Source organism: Heterodontus francisci, chromosome 6 (genome assembly GCF_036365525.1).
Source record: "Heterodontus francisci isolate sHetFra1 chromosome 6, sHetFra1.hap1, whole genome shotgun sequence".
Classification (NCBI taxonomy): domain Eukaryota; kingdom Metazoa; phylum Chordata; class Chondrichthyes; order Heterodontiformes; family Heterodontidae; genus Heterodontus; species Heterodontus francisci.
Genome location: NC_090376.1, coordinates 43,166,137 through 43,182,240, shown reverse-complemented (window position 1 = coordinate 43,182,240; position 16,104 = coordinate 43,166,137). Strand labels below are relative to the sequence as shown.

Below are 16,104 nucleotides of genomic sequence, written 5' to 3'. Positions count from 1 at the left end.
TTATTCAACATTAAAATAGTTGAATCAATCACATTTTAATACTGCTAATGAATCTCTTGTGCTGCTGATGGACAGGCAGAGGATACAGTATTTTATAAAGAAGTGGAAATGGTATGATGTTGATGAATAAGAGGATATGAGAAGGAACGTTGATTGTATGATGAGTTGGAATGTGGCATGGGAGTAGTTTGTGGGTTGGGTAAGTGAGATGTATTGTGGAATAACAATCATTTTTGTATGACTAAAGAGAACTGCAACAAATTACAAGACGACACTAACAAACTAGCAGAAAGGTCATATAATTGGCAAATTAATTTCGATAGAGACAAGTGAGAGGTATTACATTCTGGTTAAGAAAAATAAGGAGGTCACATATACTTGGAAAATAAAAATCTAAGTGGGGTAGAACAGCAAAGGGATCTGGGAGTGCAAAAATACAAGTAACTAAAAGTAGCAGCACAACTTATTAAGAACATTAACAAAAGCAACCCAAGCACTCGGATTTATTTCTAGAGGGATACAATTGAACAGTATAGAGGTTATGCTAAGCTTATATCAAACCTTGAATAGACCGCACTTGGAGTACAACATACAGTTCCGGTTGCCGCACTATAAAAATGATAGAAGAGCTGAAGAAGGTGTAAAAAGATTTACAAGGATGATACCAGAAATGCATCAGGAAAGGATGAACAGGCTGGGTCTCTATTCTCTTGAAAAGAGAAGGCTGAGGAGTGACCTAATAGAAGTCTTTAAAATTATTAAAGGTTTTGATAGAGTAGACAGAGAGAGAATGTTTCCAGTCGTGGGAAAGAGCAAAACTAGAGGCCATCAATATAAGCTAGTCACCAAGAAATCAAATCGGGAATTCAGAAGAAACCTCTTTACCCAAAGAGTGATGAGAATGTGGAAGTTGCTACCAGTGGGAGTGGTTGAGGCAAATAGTATAGATGCATTTAAGGGGAGACTAGATACGCATATGAGGGAGAAGTGAATCAAGGGTTATGATGATAGATAAGGAAGGACGGAAGGAGGCTTGACTGGAGCATGGACTGATTGGGCTGAATGGCTGATTTCTGTGTTGTATATTCTATGTAATTCAATATAAGTTGGTTGAGGAAGGAAATGAGAAATAAAAGGAAACTTGAGATACAGCACTGAGCAGTAAGCAGTGGTTAGTAAGTAATAAAGCACAAGGCAGTATGTGAGTTGTGAGTTTTTTGGGGATTGGAGTAGGAAAAGGCATGCTTGCCTTCATCGGTCGGGGCATAGAGTATAAAAATTGGCAAGTCATGTTGCAGCTGTACAGAACCTTAGTCAGGCCACACTTAGAATATTGCGTGCAATTCTGGTCGCCACACTACCAGAAGGACATGCAGGCTTTGGAGAGGGTACAGAGGAGGTTTACCAGGATGTTGCCTGGTCTGGAGGGCATTAGCTATGAGGAGAGGTTGGAAAAACTCGGATTGTTTTCACTGGAACGACGGAGGTGGAGGGGCGACATGATAGAGGTTTACAAAGTTATGAGCGGCATGGACAGAGTGGATAGTCAGAAGCTTTTTCCCAGGGTGGAAGAGTCAGTTACTAGGGGACATAGGTTTAAGGTGCGAGGGGCAAAGTTTAGAGGTGATGTGCGAGGCAAGTTTTTTTTTTTTACACAGAGGGTGGTGAGTGCCTGGAACTTGCTGCCAGGGCAGGTGGTGGAAGCAGATACGATAGCGATGTTTAAGAGACATCTTGACAAATACATGAATAGGAAGGGAATAGAGGGATATGGGCCCCAGAAGTGCAGAAGGTGTTAGTTTAGGAAGGCATCAAGATCGGCGCAGGCTTGGAGGGCCGAATGGCCTGCTCCTGTGCTGTACTGTTCTTTGTTCTTGAAAATCTTGGATTTCATACACTCAGCCACATATAAAATGAATTTGCAAGATTTCATTAACTTTGTGACAATTATAAATGAAATGGATTCCACGGATTAACACAAAATAGAATTGACTGGTTTTCTCAATTCCAGTCACTCAGCCATATAGAATAATTTTGTACATTCCATTAACTTTGTTCATTTCACCCTGAGCTTCATAGCTGCATGTATTTGGTGTCCTTTCTATTCTACTGACCTTTCTTGCTTTGCTTCTCTATAGCGGACATCTAATCTGTGCCTCAGTGAATGGAATGAAATGAGATTTGGATTGCTGACTACATTCTCCCTAAATATTCATCACATCCACAATACACCATCTCCCTCAACTACTCACCACAACTCTGATACTCCTTCATTACTCAGCATCTCAAATATCTGTCCACTCTGATCCTCCATTTTCTCCTTTGTCAACTAATTTCTACTCTCCAAAAACCATTTACTAGCCAATAATACATCTCACTTCCTCAGTTATCTAAACTAATGCTACACACAAAATCCCATCCTGATCACCTTCCCATTATGATGCCTAGTTCTGAGAACTTTGGTCCTTCAGGTTCCTCCACCTTGGCCATAACAACTTTCAATTGGAGACTAAAGTACTGAACCAGACCAGCCACTTTTTCCAATACACATTTACAGTTAGCAGAGGAACCCACAAGAGTCAAGTGTCAACTAAACAGACCATGTTCTACCCTTCCAAAGAAATCTCGTCACCACAGCTGGTGAGTTCCACTTCCTTTATCGGCAAACTTCTTCTGTTTTCAACCGTCTTGCTCCAACTGCTAAACACAACACCAGAAGTGTGTCTAGTCTCAACATAAAGGATTCAAAATAGAATGTTGGAACTAGCCCACATATCAGTGGAAATGAAACTGCTCCAAGTCCGAGCCTAATCTAGCAAGAGATAACCCAGTTTGAACAAATATGCTGTGGGGAGCATTTAAATGATGGTGGCGGGTGGGGAAAGTCCAGCGAGATAGAGACAGGATCAATAAAGTTGTTGGAACAGAAGCAGATGATTTAGCTAAATTATGAGAAAATATTATCAGAGGAGAAAGGGAAAACAGAGAATAGAAAAAGAAAATGAGGAGTCAAAGAATTGTGAACTGGTGAAAGCAGATTTTGGTAAAATAAGGAGGAGTTTGGTCAGCATTCAAAATAGGTTGCAGGTTGGCAGTGGAAAACATTCAAATTTAAAATGTTCTTTTCCCCAGCACTAATATCCCTCACTTTAGAAAGAATCAACTTTCATTTAAATAGCACCTTTCATGATCTCAGGACATCCTAAAGTATTTCACAGCCAATTAAGTACTTTTATGGTGTAGTCACTACAGAAGTAAGAAAACATGCGAGCTAATTTGCACACAGCAAGGTCCCACAAATAGCAATGAGACAATTTACCAAATAATCTGTTTCTTTGGTGGTGCTAGTTGAGGGATAAATGTCGGTCAGAATACGGGGCTTCTTCAAATTATGCCATGGAATCTTTTACATTCACCTGAGATGGCAGATATGTTCTCATTTAATGTCTCAACTGAAAGATAGAACCTCGGACAGTGTTGCACACCCTCAGTACTGCAGTGAAGTGTCAGATTATATTATATGCTGAACCCTCTTAAAGGGGGTTGAACCCAGGGCTTCCTAATTCAGAGGAGAAAGTGCTACCACTGAGCTAAGTTAAATATAATCACCCTCTCACACACATTACTACATTTCAATATGTGGTTTATGTGGAAATTACTAGCTGGCGAAAGAGGGAAATGGCAACACAGCCTGTGGACTGGTGTGCACTACCAAGATGACCAGTTGCTACAGCAGTTTGGAAACTGGCACCAACGTCAAAAACAACAACTCACAGGCCGGGATTTCATGGTGCCCCAACGAGCGGGCTGGTGGCCAGGCGTAAAATTGAGTGGGAGGCGGAGGGGTCATTCCCAACTCCCTCCCACCCCCGCTGCAATTTTACGCGGGGTGGCAGGAAACGGCCCGCCCACCCCAGGTCAATCAAGTCCCTTAAATGGCCAATTAACTGCCACTTAAGGGCCTCTTCCCACCGCCATGGGTATTTCACCCTCGGCGGCCTAATGGCAAAGGCCCCAAGAACCCCGCCTGGTAAAACCAGGCAGCCTTCTTGCAGGCTGGGGGAGGGGCTCTCCTGATCAGGCACCCTGTGCCCCACGGAGCCCCAACCGCCCCCAACACACTACACTCCCCCCCCCCCCCATCTTGCGTCACCAAGGCCCGGTTGATTTTTTAGGGCCTCACCGGGAACATTTACCATCCTTCCTGTTGCCTTCGATGGCTGGGTGTAGTCCCAGCAGTGGCCACTGCTCCCAGTGGGGCTGCTGGGACTAAGAGATGCCGGCCGATTGGCAGCAGCTCCATTAGGCGGGACTTCCTGCCTCAAGGAGGTGGAGGTCCTGTCCAAGACCAATTAAGGGCCTGGGCAGCAAAAAATCCCGTCCTGGCTCCCCAGGCCCAGCGGATGCAGGCTCGCCGCTGACTTTACGGCCAGTGGGTGGGAGGACTTAAAATTCCGGCCACAGTGTTACTTGGCAGCTTCACATGTGGCACTCGTGTCAGAACCTGCCTTTCATAGATTCCCCTTCACAGCCATCAGCAAAGGTGCACCAAGAGAAGACACCCCACCTAAATGGATTGTTTGCTGCATGTCCATCATGTTTCATAGATGGAAGGATGCCAACCAACCATTTACTTCAGAAATCTCTAGAGATCAGCAGTTTGAATAAAACCACGAATGCAATTTTTTATACTGTATCGTTTTCTTTAATAAACTATTTAGTTCTTTGCCTCTGCACAATCCTTACAAGTTTATAATGTTCATAGAATGTTTGTAAATTTGTTCCCGCATGAAAACAGCAGTTACTCTGCACAATAACATGGTGTCAGAACAAATATAGCAAATTCCACTTAATAGTCAACTAATGTAAGACCTAAAAATGTGTCATATATTTTCCTGTCCATTAATCCTAAATAGGGAACACTAATAAAAACAGAAAATTTTGAAAATACATTGCAGGCCAATGAGAATCTGTAAAGAGAAAAGAAAGATCACGAGTTGTCAAGTACGTCCAATTCATCGGTGTTATGATGAAAAATACACTCCTGAAACATCATTAATTTATGGAACCATCAAAGTTTACAGGATTGAAATCAGGCCCTTCAGCCATCAGGGTGATTTTCAGCTGGTGGTTTCTTGCATGAAAACTAGCATCGGGCAGTGAAAAATCCTAGTGGAGACCTTAGACATATATTTTCCCACCTGATTCAATTTTCAGGCATGCCTTTAAATCCTGGACAAAAGAGACAGAAACTGGTTTAAAAATGAAAATCCTACTGTCCTACTCCCTCTCTATAGCGCTGTACCTTACTCTAGTTAAAATTCTTTCCCTTTACAGATGCTAATTGAACTGCTGTATATTTCCTATATTTTTAGTTTTTATTTCAGATTTACAATATTTGGAGTTGTTCCTCCTTTTGTTTATATAGGTACATGAAGTAATTAGAAGTTACGTAAAATCCATATGCGCTCATCATACAATCACGGAATGGGTATAGCACAGAAGAAAGGCCATTCAGCCTGTTGAGTCCATGCCTGCTCTATGTAAAAGCAATTTAGCATGTCCCACTCCCCCACCCTTTCCCCGTAGCCCTGCAATTTTTTTCTCTTCAGATAATTATCCAATGCCATTTTGAAAGCCACAATTGAATCTACCTCCACCACATTCCCAGGCAATGCATTCCAAATCCTAATCACTCGCTGCAAAAAAAAGTTTTTCCTTAGGTTGCCTTTGGTTCTTTTGCCAATCACCTTAAATCTGTGTTCTCTGGTTTTTGACACTTCCTCCAATGGGAACAATTTCTCTCTATCTACTCTGTCTAGACCTCTAATGATTTTGAGCACCTCTATCAAAGCTCCTCTCAACCCTTTTTTTCTCTAAGGAGAACAACCCCAGCTTCTTCAATCTGTCCACCTGACCAAAGTCCCTCATTTCTGGAATCATTCTCGTAAACCTTTTCTGCACCCTCTCTAAAGCCTTGACATCCTTCCTAACATCAGTGCCCAGAATTGGACACAATTCTCCAGATGAGGCCAAACCAGTGTGAAATAAAGATTCATCATAACTGCCTGGTTTTTACTCTATTCCTCTAATTATGAAGCTCAGGATCCCATTTGCCTTTTTAACCACTTTCTCAACCTGCCCTGCCACCTTCGACGATTTGTGTACATATACCCGCAGATCCCTCTGTTCGTGCACCTCCTTGACATTTGTAGCCTTTAGTTTATATTGCCTCTCCTTGTTCTTCCGACCAAAATGTCTCACTTCCCATTTATTTGCATCAAATTTTATCTGCCACGTCTTCTTGAAATCTATTACTATCTTCCTCACAGTTCGCTAAACTTTCAAATTTTGTGTCATCTGCAAATTTTGAAACACCCAAGTCTGAGTCATTAATATCTATCACGAAAAGCCATGGTACTGAAGCCCTGCCTCTTATTTTAAAAAAAATAAAATGCACTTGCATTGTGACCATTAAAATAATGCATAAAACCGAAATAAGTGACGTTTATTCTTCGCTTCGACGTTTCCTAATTTGTTTACCTCTAGATAATGGTGACAAGTAACCCACCTGCAGAGAACACAGCGCAACGTCTTCACAACAAAGCTTCACCACGGCTTGGAAATCATTCCATGTACAGGATCAGCGCTGCTCATTGGGCAAATGTTTGTACATTGCCTGAATGGCATCAACGTACAGGTTCTAACGCAGCTAACTGATACGACCGCCATTCTCATCCCGCCCCTCCTGCACCGTGTTCAATTGGTCCGTTTACACGTCAATCAACTGAGAGGGGTGGGGGTGGGCTCAGCTTAACGGCTGCGCACTTGGCTTTGTTTACTCAATTAATCAGGCCTGTAATCAGATATTTGTTTCAGCACGCCGGTGACCTCTACTGATAGAACATAAAAATAAGCCTGTAGAAATAAGGAACTTTTTAACACAGAAGATTGTGTCAGGCTGCCAACCTTCCGTGATGTCTTGGAGTGACAGGAATTAAATATTAATCTGTTGGACGCTCCTGTGAGCAACCCAGGAGAAATATTTTATATAGTCATATTTCTATCTCCCCTCACTCTGAAGCCCCCTGTGGTGAGTAAGATTTTAGAAACAATAATCAGTTTGAGTTAAATAGGGAAAACCAGCACAGATTTGTAAAAAGCAGATCATGATTGACTAATTGATTTTTTCGATGAAGTAACAGAGAAGATGGATGAAGGGTAAGCAATGGATGTGGTCTAAATTGATTTTAAGAAAGCAGTTGACAAAGTATCACATAAAGGCTGGTTAACAAAATTGAGGCTCATGGAATAGGAGGGTTAGTGTTAGCTTCGATAAAGAATTGGTTTAAGGACAGAAAGCACTGAGTCGTGGTAAGTGGTTGTTTCTCAGACTGGTAGATGGGGTGTTCCCCAAGATTCAGTGCTAGGACCATTGCTTTCTTGATATACGTACACGATTTGGATATTGGAATACAGAGCAACATTTCAAAATTTGCTGATGCTACCCAACTTGAAAGTGTGGCAGACAGTGAAGATGCCAATCAACTGCAACAGTGTATAGGTAGGCTAGCAGAATGGGCAGACAAATGACAGATGGAACCTGCGGGTTCTTGTGCATAGATTTTTGAAGGTAGCAGGATATGTTGAGAGAGTAGTTAGCAAACACATAGGGTTCTTGGGCTTCGCAAATAGACGAGTACAAAAGCAGGGAAGTTATACTGAACCTTTATATAAACATAGAAAATAGGAGCAGGAGTAGGCATTCGGCCCTTTGGGCCTGCTCCGCCATTCAAAAAAGATCATGGCTGATCGGTTAATTCAGTACCCTGTTCCCACTTTCTCCCCATATCCCTTGATCCCTTTGACATTAAGAAATATATCTATCTCCTTCTTGAATATATTTAATGACTTGGCCTCCACTGCCTTCTGCGGTAGAGAATTTCACTGGTTCTTTACCCTCTGAGTGAAGAACTTTCTCCTCATCTTGGTTCTAAATGGCATACCCCATATCCTGAGACTGTGACCCCTGGTTCTGATTTCCCCAGCCATCGGGAACATTCTTCCTGCATCTAGCCTGTCTAGTCCTGTTAGAATTTTATAGGCTACTAGGAGATCCCCTCTCATTCTTCTAAACTATAGTGAATATAGGCCTAGTCGACCCAATCTCTCCTCATACGTCAATCCTGCCATCCCAGCCTAGTAAATCTTCTTTGCAATCCCTCCATGGCAAGAACATCCTTCCTCAGATAAGGAGATCAAAACTGCACACAATATTCCAGATGTGATTTCACCAAGGCCCTGTATAACTGCTGTAAGACATCCTTGCTCCTGTACTCAAATCCTCTTGCAATGAAGGCCAACATACCATTTGCCTTCCTAATTGCTTGCTGCACCTGAATGCTTTCAGCAACTGGTGTACAGTTGGCACAGTGGCGCAGTGGTTAGCACCGCAGCCTCACAGCTCCAGGGACCCGGGTTCGATTCTGGGTACTGCCTGTGCGGAGTTTGCAAGTTCTCCCTGTGTCTGCGTGGGTTTCCTCCGGGTGCTCCGGTTTCCTCCCACATGCCAAAGACTTGCAGGTTGATAGGTTAATTGGCCATTATAAATTGCCCCAGTATAGGTAGGTGGTAGGGAAATATATAGGGACAGGTGGGGATGTGATAGGAATATGGGATTAGTGTAGGATTAGTATAAATGTGTGGTTGATGGTCGGCACAGACTCGGTGGGCCGAAGGGCCTGTTTCAGTGCTGTATCTCTAAACTAAACTAAACTAAACTACAAGGACGCCCAGGTCTTGTTGTACTTCCCCGTTTCCCAATCTATCACCATTCAGATAATAATCTGCCTTTCTCTTTTTGCAACCAAAGTGGATAACCTCACATTTTTCCACATTATACTGCATCTGCCAGACATTTGCCCACTCACCCAACTTATCCAAATCACATTGGAGCCTCTTTGCATCCTCCTCACAGCTCACAATCCCCCCAGCTTTGTGTCAGCTGCAAACTTGGAAATGTTACATTTAATTCCCTCACTCAAGTCATTATTACATATTGTGAATAGCTGGGGCCCTAGCACTGATCCCTGCAGTACTCCACTAGTCACTGCCTGCCACCCAGAAAAAGACCCGTTTATTCCTACACTCTGTTTCCTGTCTGTCAACCAATTCTCAATCCATGCCAGTATATTACCCCCAATCCCATGTGCTTTAATTTTGCACACTAACCTCTTGTATGGGACCTTATCAAACGCCTTCTGAAAATCCAAATACACCACATCCACTGGTTCTCCCTTACCTATTCTACTAGCTACGTCCTCAAAAAAACTCCAGTAGATTTGTTAAGCATGATTTCCCTTTCGTTAACCCATGCTGACTTTGCCCAATCCCGTTTATGCTTTCCAGGTGTTCTGCTATCACATCCTTTATAATAGACAATAGCATTTTCACCCGCTACTGATGTAAGGCTAACTGGTTTGTAATTCCCTGTTTCTTCTCTCCTTTTTTAAATAGTGGGGTTACATTTGCCACCCTCCAATCTGTAGGAACTGCTCCAGAGTCTATAGAATTTTGCAAGATGACCACCAATGCATCCACTATTTCCAGGGCCACTTCCTTTAGTACTCTGGGATGTAGATTATCAGGCCCTAAGGATTTGTCAGTCTTTAACCCCATTAATTTCCCTAGCCCTATTTTTTTACTAATACTGATTTCCTTCCGTTCCTCCCTCTCATTAGACCCTTGGTTCCCTGACATTTCTGGGAGGTTATTTGTGTCCTCCTTTTTGAAGACAGAACCAAAGTATGTGTTGAATTGTTCTGCCATTTCTTTCTTCCCCATTATAATTTCCTCTGTTTCTGACTGTAAGGGATCTACATTTGTCTGCACTAATCTTTTTCTCTTCACATATTTGAAGAAGCTTTTACAGTCAGTTTTTATGTTCCCCGCAAGTTTACTCTCATACTCAATTTTTCCCCGCTTAATCAACCTCTTTGTCCTCCTTGGCTGAATTCTAAACTGCTCCCAATCCTCAGACTTGCTGCTTTTTTCTGGCAATTTTATATGCCTCCTCTTTGGATCTAATACTATCCTTAATTTCTTTTGTAAGCCACAGTTGAGCCACCTTTCCGGTTTTATTTTTGTACCAGTCAGGAATGAACAATTGTTGTAATTCATGCACACGTTCTTTAAATATTATAAATTGCCTATCCACTGTCAACCCTTTTAGTAAAGTTCCCCAATCTACCATAGCCAACTCACACCTCATACCATCGTAGTTTCTTTTATTTAGATTCAGGACCCTAGTTTCATATTCAACTACTTCACTCTCCATCTTAATGAAGAATTCCATCATGTTATGGTCGCTCCTCCCCAAGGGACCCCACACAATTTGATTGTTAATTAATCCTTTCTCATTCCACAATACCCAGTCTAGGATAGCCTGTTCTCTAGTTGGTTCCCCAACGTATTGGTCTAAAAGACTGTCACATACTCACTCCAGGAAATCTTCCTCCACTGTATTATTGCTAACTTGGTTTGACCAATCTATATGTAGATGAAAGTCACCCATGATTACAGTTGTACTCTTATTGCGTGCATCTCTAATTTCCTGTCTAATGCCATCCCTTACATCTCCACTACTGTTTGGGGGCCGTTAGACAATCCTCACCAAAGTTTTCTGCCCCTTGGTGTTTCTTAGCTCCACCCATACAGATTCCACATCATGATTTTCCAAGCCAATATCCTTCCTCACTATTGTATTGATTTCCTCCTTTACTAATAATGCTACCCCACCTCCTTTCCCTTTTTGCCAGTCCTTCCTAAATTTTGAATACCCCTGGATGTTCAGTTCCCATCCTTGGTCACCCTGCAGACATGTCTCCGTAATCACAACGATATCATAATCATTTATATCTATTTGCATTGTTAATTCATCTACCTTATTGCGAATGTTCCGCACATTAAGACACAATGCCTTTAGAGTTGTCTTTTTAACATTGTTAGTCACCTTAGCTCTATTTTGAACGATGGCCCCATTTGTTCCTTGCACTTGTTTTCTCTGCCTTCTACTTTTGCTTCTTACCTTTCTGTCTTTCATTTCTATCCTTGTTTCCCCCTCCTCTGTCTCCCTGCTCAGATTCTCATTCCCCCTGCCATTCTAGTTTAAACCCTCCCCGACAGCACTGGCAAACACCACCCCCCCCTCCCCTGAGGAAATTGGTCCTGGTCCTGCTCAGATGCAACCCATCCAGCTTGTACTGGTCCTACTTTCCCCAGAACCGGTCCCAATGTCCCAGGAATCTGAATCCTTTGCCCCTACACCATTTCTCCAGCTACGTATTCATTTGATATATCCTGCTACTTCTGCTCTCGCTAGCACTTGGCACTGGTAGTAATCCTGAGATTACTATCTTTGAGGTCCTACTTTTTAATTCACATCCTAAATTTATATTCAGCTTGTAGGACCTCATCCCTTTTTTTACCTATGTCGTTGGTACCGATATGTACCACAACAACTGGCTGCTCACCCTCAGAGACACCCTTGACTTTATTAAGCTCTGGTTAGGTATTGCATCCAGTTCTGGTCACTGCATTTTGGAAGGATGTGAGAATCCTTGACAGGATGCAGAGGAAATTTACTAGAATGGTTCTAGGGATGAGGGATTTTAGCTACAAGGTTAGGTTAGAGAAGCTGGGGTTGTTCTCCTTGGAGCAAAGGAGATTGAGGGGAGATTTGATCATTACAGGTTTGGATAGGGTAGACAAAGAAAAGCTATTCCCATTTGCTGAAGGTACAAGGACTAGGGGACACAGATTTAAGGTTTTGGGTAAGAGATGCGGGGGGATGTGATGAAGAACTTTTTTACGCAGGGAGTGGTAATGACCTGGAACTCACTGCCCATGAAGTGGAGATGATGAATGATTTCAAAAGGAAATTGGATGGGCAATTCAGGGAAATAAACTTACGGGGATACGGGATATTGCCGGGAATGGGACTGATTGGATTGTTCTGCAGGGAACTGGCATGGATCTGATGGGCTGAATGGTCTCCTTCTGTGCCATTATTAATCTATGACATGCCCTTTTATCTCCTCCCTTCTCACTGTCCAAGGCCCCAAATACTCCTTCCAGTAAAACAGCGATTTACTTGTACTTCTTTCAATTTAATATACAGTATTCACTGCTCGATATGATCTCCTCTACATAGGGGAGATTAAACCAAGAATGGGTGACCGCTTTGTGGAGCGCCTCCATTCAGTTTGCAAGCATAACCCGAGCTTGCAGCCACCTGATGTTCTAATTCTCCACCCTGCTCCTGCTCTGACATCGGCCTCCTACTGTATTCCAATGAAGCTCAATGTAAGCTCAAGGAACAGCACGTCACCTTTTGATTAGGCACTTTACAGCTTTCTGGACTTAACACTGAATTCAACAATTTCACATCATAACCTCTGCTCCCTTTTTTTTGTTTGTTTATTTTTGGATGGCAGCTGTTGGTAATGTTCTGAATTTTCCCATTAACATCTCCTCGAGACACATCTTTTCTTGTCCCATTACCACCCCCGTTTTGCCTTGCACTCTTTTGTCATTTAATCTCTACTGTCTTCCACCCTGTCACCCCTTTGCTCCCCTGCCCCCGCTTTCGCTGCCTCTGTATTTTTTAAACTTGTTCTATCCCTAACTTTTTCCAGTTCTGAACAAAGGTCATTGACCTGAAACGGTGGGCTGAATTTTCAGATCTTGGAAGTGGGCATAGGTTGAAAATATCAGCACTGAAAGATGTCCTGGTTTCCCAATGCCGTTCCCAGCGCTAGTGAGTTTCACCAGAGTGGGAGAGGGCGGTCCCTTCCCCCCCCCCGCCCGCTCACTCTCTCCCCCCACTGCCCACTCGCTCTCTTCCCCCCCCCCCCCCCACCTGCTCGCTCTCTTCCCCTCAGTAATTCAGTAATATTTCAATATTTAAAGGTGCCGTTGAGCTTAGAAAATTAATAAACTTTTACTTTAACATTGAATTCCCCCTCCCAGCCCCCACTGAATCCTAAACACATAAATTGACCTATCCCCTCAAAAATACACTTTATGAAATTCTGAACTTTCCCCCCCGAACTTCAGTATCTTTGACCCCTCCCCACCATCTCCACAACCAATAGGAATAGTTTTTCCCACTTCCACCCCCCCTCCGCCCTGATAATTTGATTCCTCCCCTCTCCCCACCAGTGTCTTGCCTCGGAACTCCGATGGTGGGGGGGGGGCACACTAAGGCCTCGCTGCCACCGCTAATATCCAGCAGGGCCTTCTGGATGTCGTGGGCCAAGGCAGGCCGCTCCCACTAGCATTTTACGGGCCTCCCCGCCACGACCCACGGCGTCGAGGGGCTGATAAAATTCAGCCCTAGGGATCTACTGGTGACATCTGCAGGATATCGCAATCTGCTGCCTGTAAGTACATCTCCCAGGTGACTGGTGCCTTGTTTACCAAGGCCACCATTTATATTGACTTTGACACTAATGAAGCCAGTTAGACACAGAGGACTGTCGGTTTTGCTGCAATAACTGGATTCCCACAGGTATACAGATTCATTGACTGCAGACATGTAGCAATCAAGGGGCCCTCAGATCAGCCCAGAGTATTCATCAATTGGTAGGGATTCCACTCCTTCTATGTTCAGCTTATTTGTGATCACCAGAAAGTTATTGCATATCCACACAAGATATCCCGGAAGCTGCCATGATTCATTCATTCTGTGGCTGACACATCTCCCACAGGTTTTCGCATCTCCATGTGGTGTACACTCCTTGGAGACAAGGGCTACCCTCTGAGGACCTGGCTGATGATTCCTGTAAGGAATGCTACCACTGATGCAGAAGAGAGGTACAACAGGGTGCCATGACAGATTGGTTGTACCCTACAGTATCACCAATCAAGGGTCTCCAGAATGATTGTGGTCTGCTGTGCCTTGCACAACATTGTGTTGCAGAGAGAAGTGGAGCTGCTGGAAGAAGAAGGTGCAGACCGATTGGCATCCTCTGATGAGGAGGAGGAGGAGGAAGAGGAGCTAGATGTGGGCATGGTGCTTGCAGCCGCTCAGCTGCCTGCCACAGAAGTCTGTGGCAGCCTCATACAGCCATAGTTCAGCCAATCTTAGTGCATGAGGCCATATGACGGTGCAGTCAAAAACCCTGTGCCCCATCAGCCGCAAAACACAAATCATTCCCCCAATCCAAAATCCAAATGTTACATTCACACCCTTTTCAAGTCTTCTAACCTGGTCATACCACTTACCTGACGGCTACTCTCCAAGTGGAATTTGGGATGCAACAAACTAGAAGCCATTAGAATGAGTTCAAATAAAATGTTTCAGTCATTTAAATAAACATTAACATAACGCCATGAATGTTATACACGTCCAACTGAATCCCCTTGAGCAACTATTAAGTCTTTCTCATATGTTTCCTAATATTCTTATGTGGCGCAACCCCTAGCAGGCAAGCTGCTAGTTTCCCTGCTCTGACAGATAAGATGCCCATAGCAGATGTCCTCTGTGTTTTGGAGCCCTTGAGGGCCCTGCCAAAGAAAGCCCCATGTGCATCTGTGCAGGAGGTAGCATGTGGGGCTTTCTCAGAGGTGGTGGGAGGAAAGAGATGAGAAATGGGATTGCCTTGAGAAGAGTTCCCACTGCCATATGCCTTTTCTCCATCTTCCCTCTCATGGCCCACCTACACTTCCCTGCTAGCCAAGAGCTGGAGAGTACTTGGCTGCATTTCAGTGAGGTATTGAGCTACCAAAATGAGTCTTTCCTCCATCCTGTGTGAAGACTGAGTGTGCAGGCCATTGGACTGGGCCAGCATGCATTCGGTTGCCTGTCACCATGCAGGTGACCACTCTTTCCATGGAGGTGGACATCAGTGCAAATGCCTGGGACATCATGACTCCTATGCTAAAGATGAACACCTCCAATCTCTCTCCAAGGGTGCACACCTCCTCTGGAGATACTGACAGAACCACACACATTACCCATTGCTGCTCTAGAAGTTCCCTTTTCATGGGTAACCCCAAGGCACAGCATCTACATCCAGCTGAGCATTGCTTGGAGCGTTCTGCACTCTCTGATGGGAATTCTGCACTGCTGTCCTTATCTCCAGCGCCAGCTCCTGCTCAGGTGTGATGTGCGCCTCACCATGTGACAACCTGACTATCTCTAATGCAGTACGCACCAAGATATGTGTATCTACGTTGGTGGAGGATGTGCATGAGTCATGTGATGTTGCATCCTCTGAGATTTCCTTGGCCTCCTCCCATTGCTGCTCCTCCATCATCCTTGAAGGACCTGTGGGAGATGAAGGACATGATTTAGTGCTGACCTAGGGAAAAGGTTCAAACTCTGCATTGTGCATATCATGACATTTCAGTTAGTGTTGACATCAATTCAGTATGTGCTAAGTGGCAGTTTTATATCTAAAGGTGATCCCCATCTCTCCATCACCTAAGCCCAGGAACTGTGCCACCCTGCTGATATCCAGAGCTTGTTCCTCCACAACCTCTCCAACTAAGCAGGCATGGATGGAAGTGACTGAGGAAGTCAACAGCCCTCCAACCTGGAGACAGTGCACCAAGAGGATCCAGGATCTTAGTCGGGTGGGAAAGGTAAGTGGCATAACAATTTCAAGAGTCAAGCGCCACACTCTGACTTTCTCAGCATTTTCCAGAACAGCACTCGCCAGACCAACACACCTTGTAGCTCTGCTCATTTCTCTCTCTTCAGGAACCTTACATCTCTAGCTGAACAGCCAACACTTTCACTCATCTTATTGGCCTCTCACACCCATGCCTCACAGTCACCCTCCACCAATGTCCTTCCCTGCTCTCCACACAAGCCATTACTAACAATCATAACTCTGCTTTCTTTCCTTGCGCACAATCTTGGGAGAGGCAGAGTTGGATGCGTTGGTGGCAGTGGCCCTCCAGTTACAGGCACCTTGATAGCCACTGGCAATGCATGACTACCTGACCCATTGGGAAGGAGGTCATTCCAGTATGCTGCAGATGTCAACACCAAACTGCTGTGAAAACCTGAGCCTCCTGAGGCACTAGTACTCACCC

The 16,104-nt window shown here is 44.0% G+C and overlaps 1 protein-coding gene across 2 annotated transcripts in view; it reads right to left on the bottom strand.

Moving 5' to 3' along the window:
- Nucleotides 1–6,679, bottom strand: part of LOC137371270 (lysosomal proton-coupled steroid conjugate and bile acid symporter SLC46A3-like) — a 43,019-nt gene extending 36,340 nt beyond the window's left edge. The window contains exon 1 of one of the 2 annotated variants that reach the window (XM_068033543.1): nt 6,544–6,679. The gene's annotated coding sequence lies outside the window, so the exon portion shown is untranslated. The remainder of the gene's footprint in view (nt 1–6,543) is intronic. The other variant, XM_068033541.1, reaches the window with a different exon arrangement.
- Nucleotides 6,680–16,104: the final 9,425 nt, after the last annotated feature.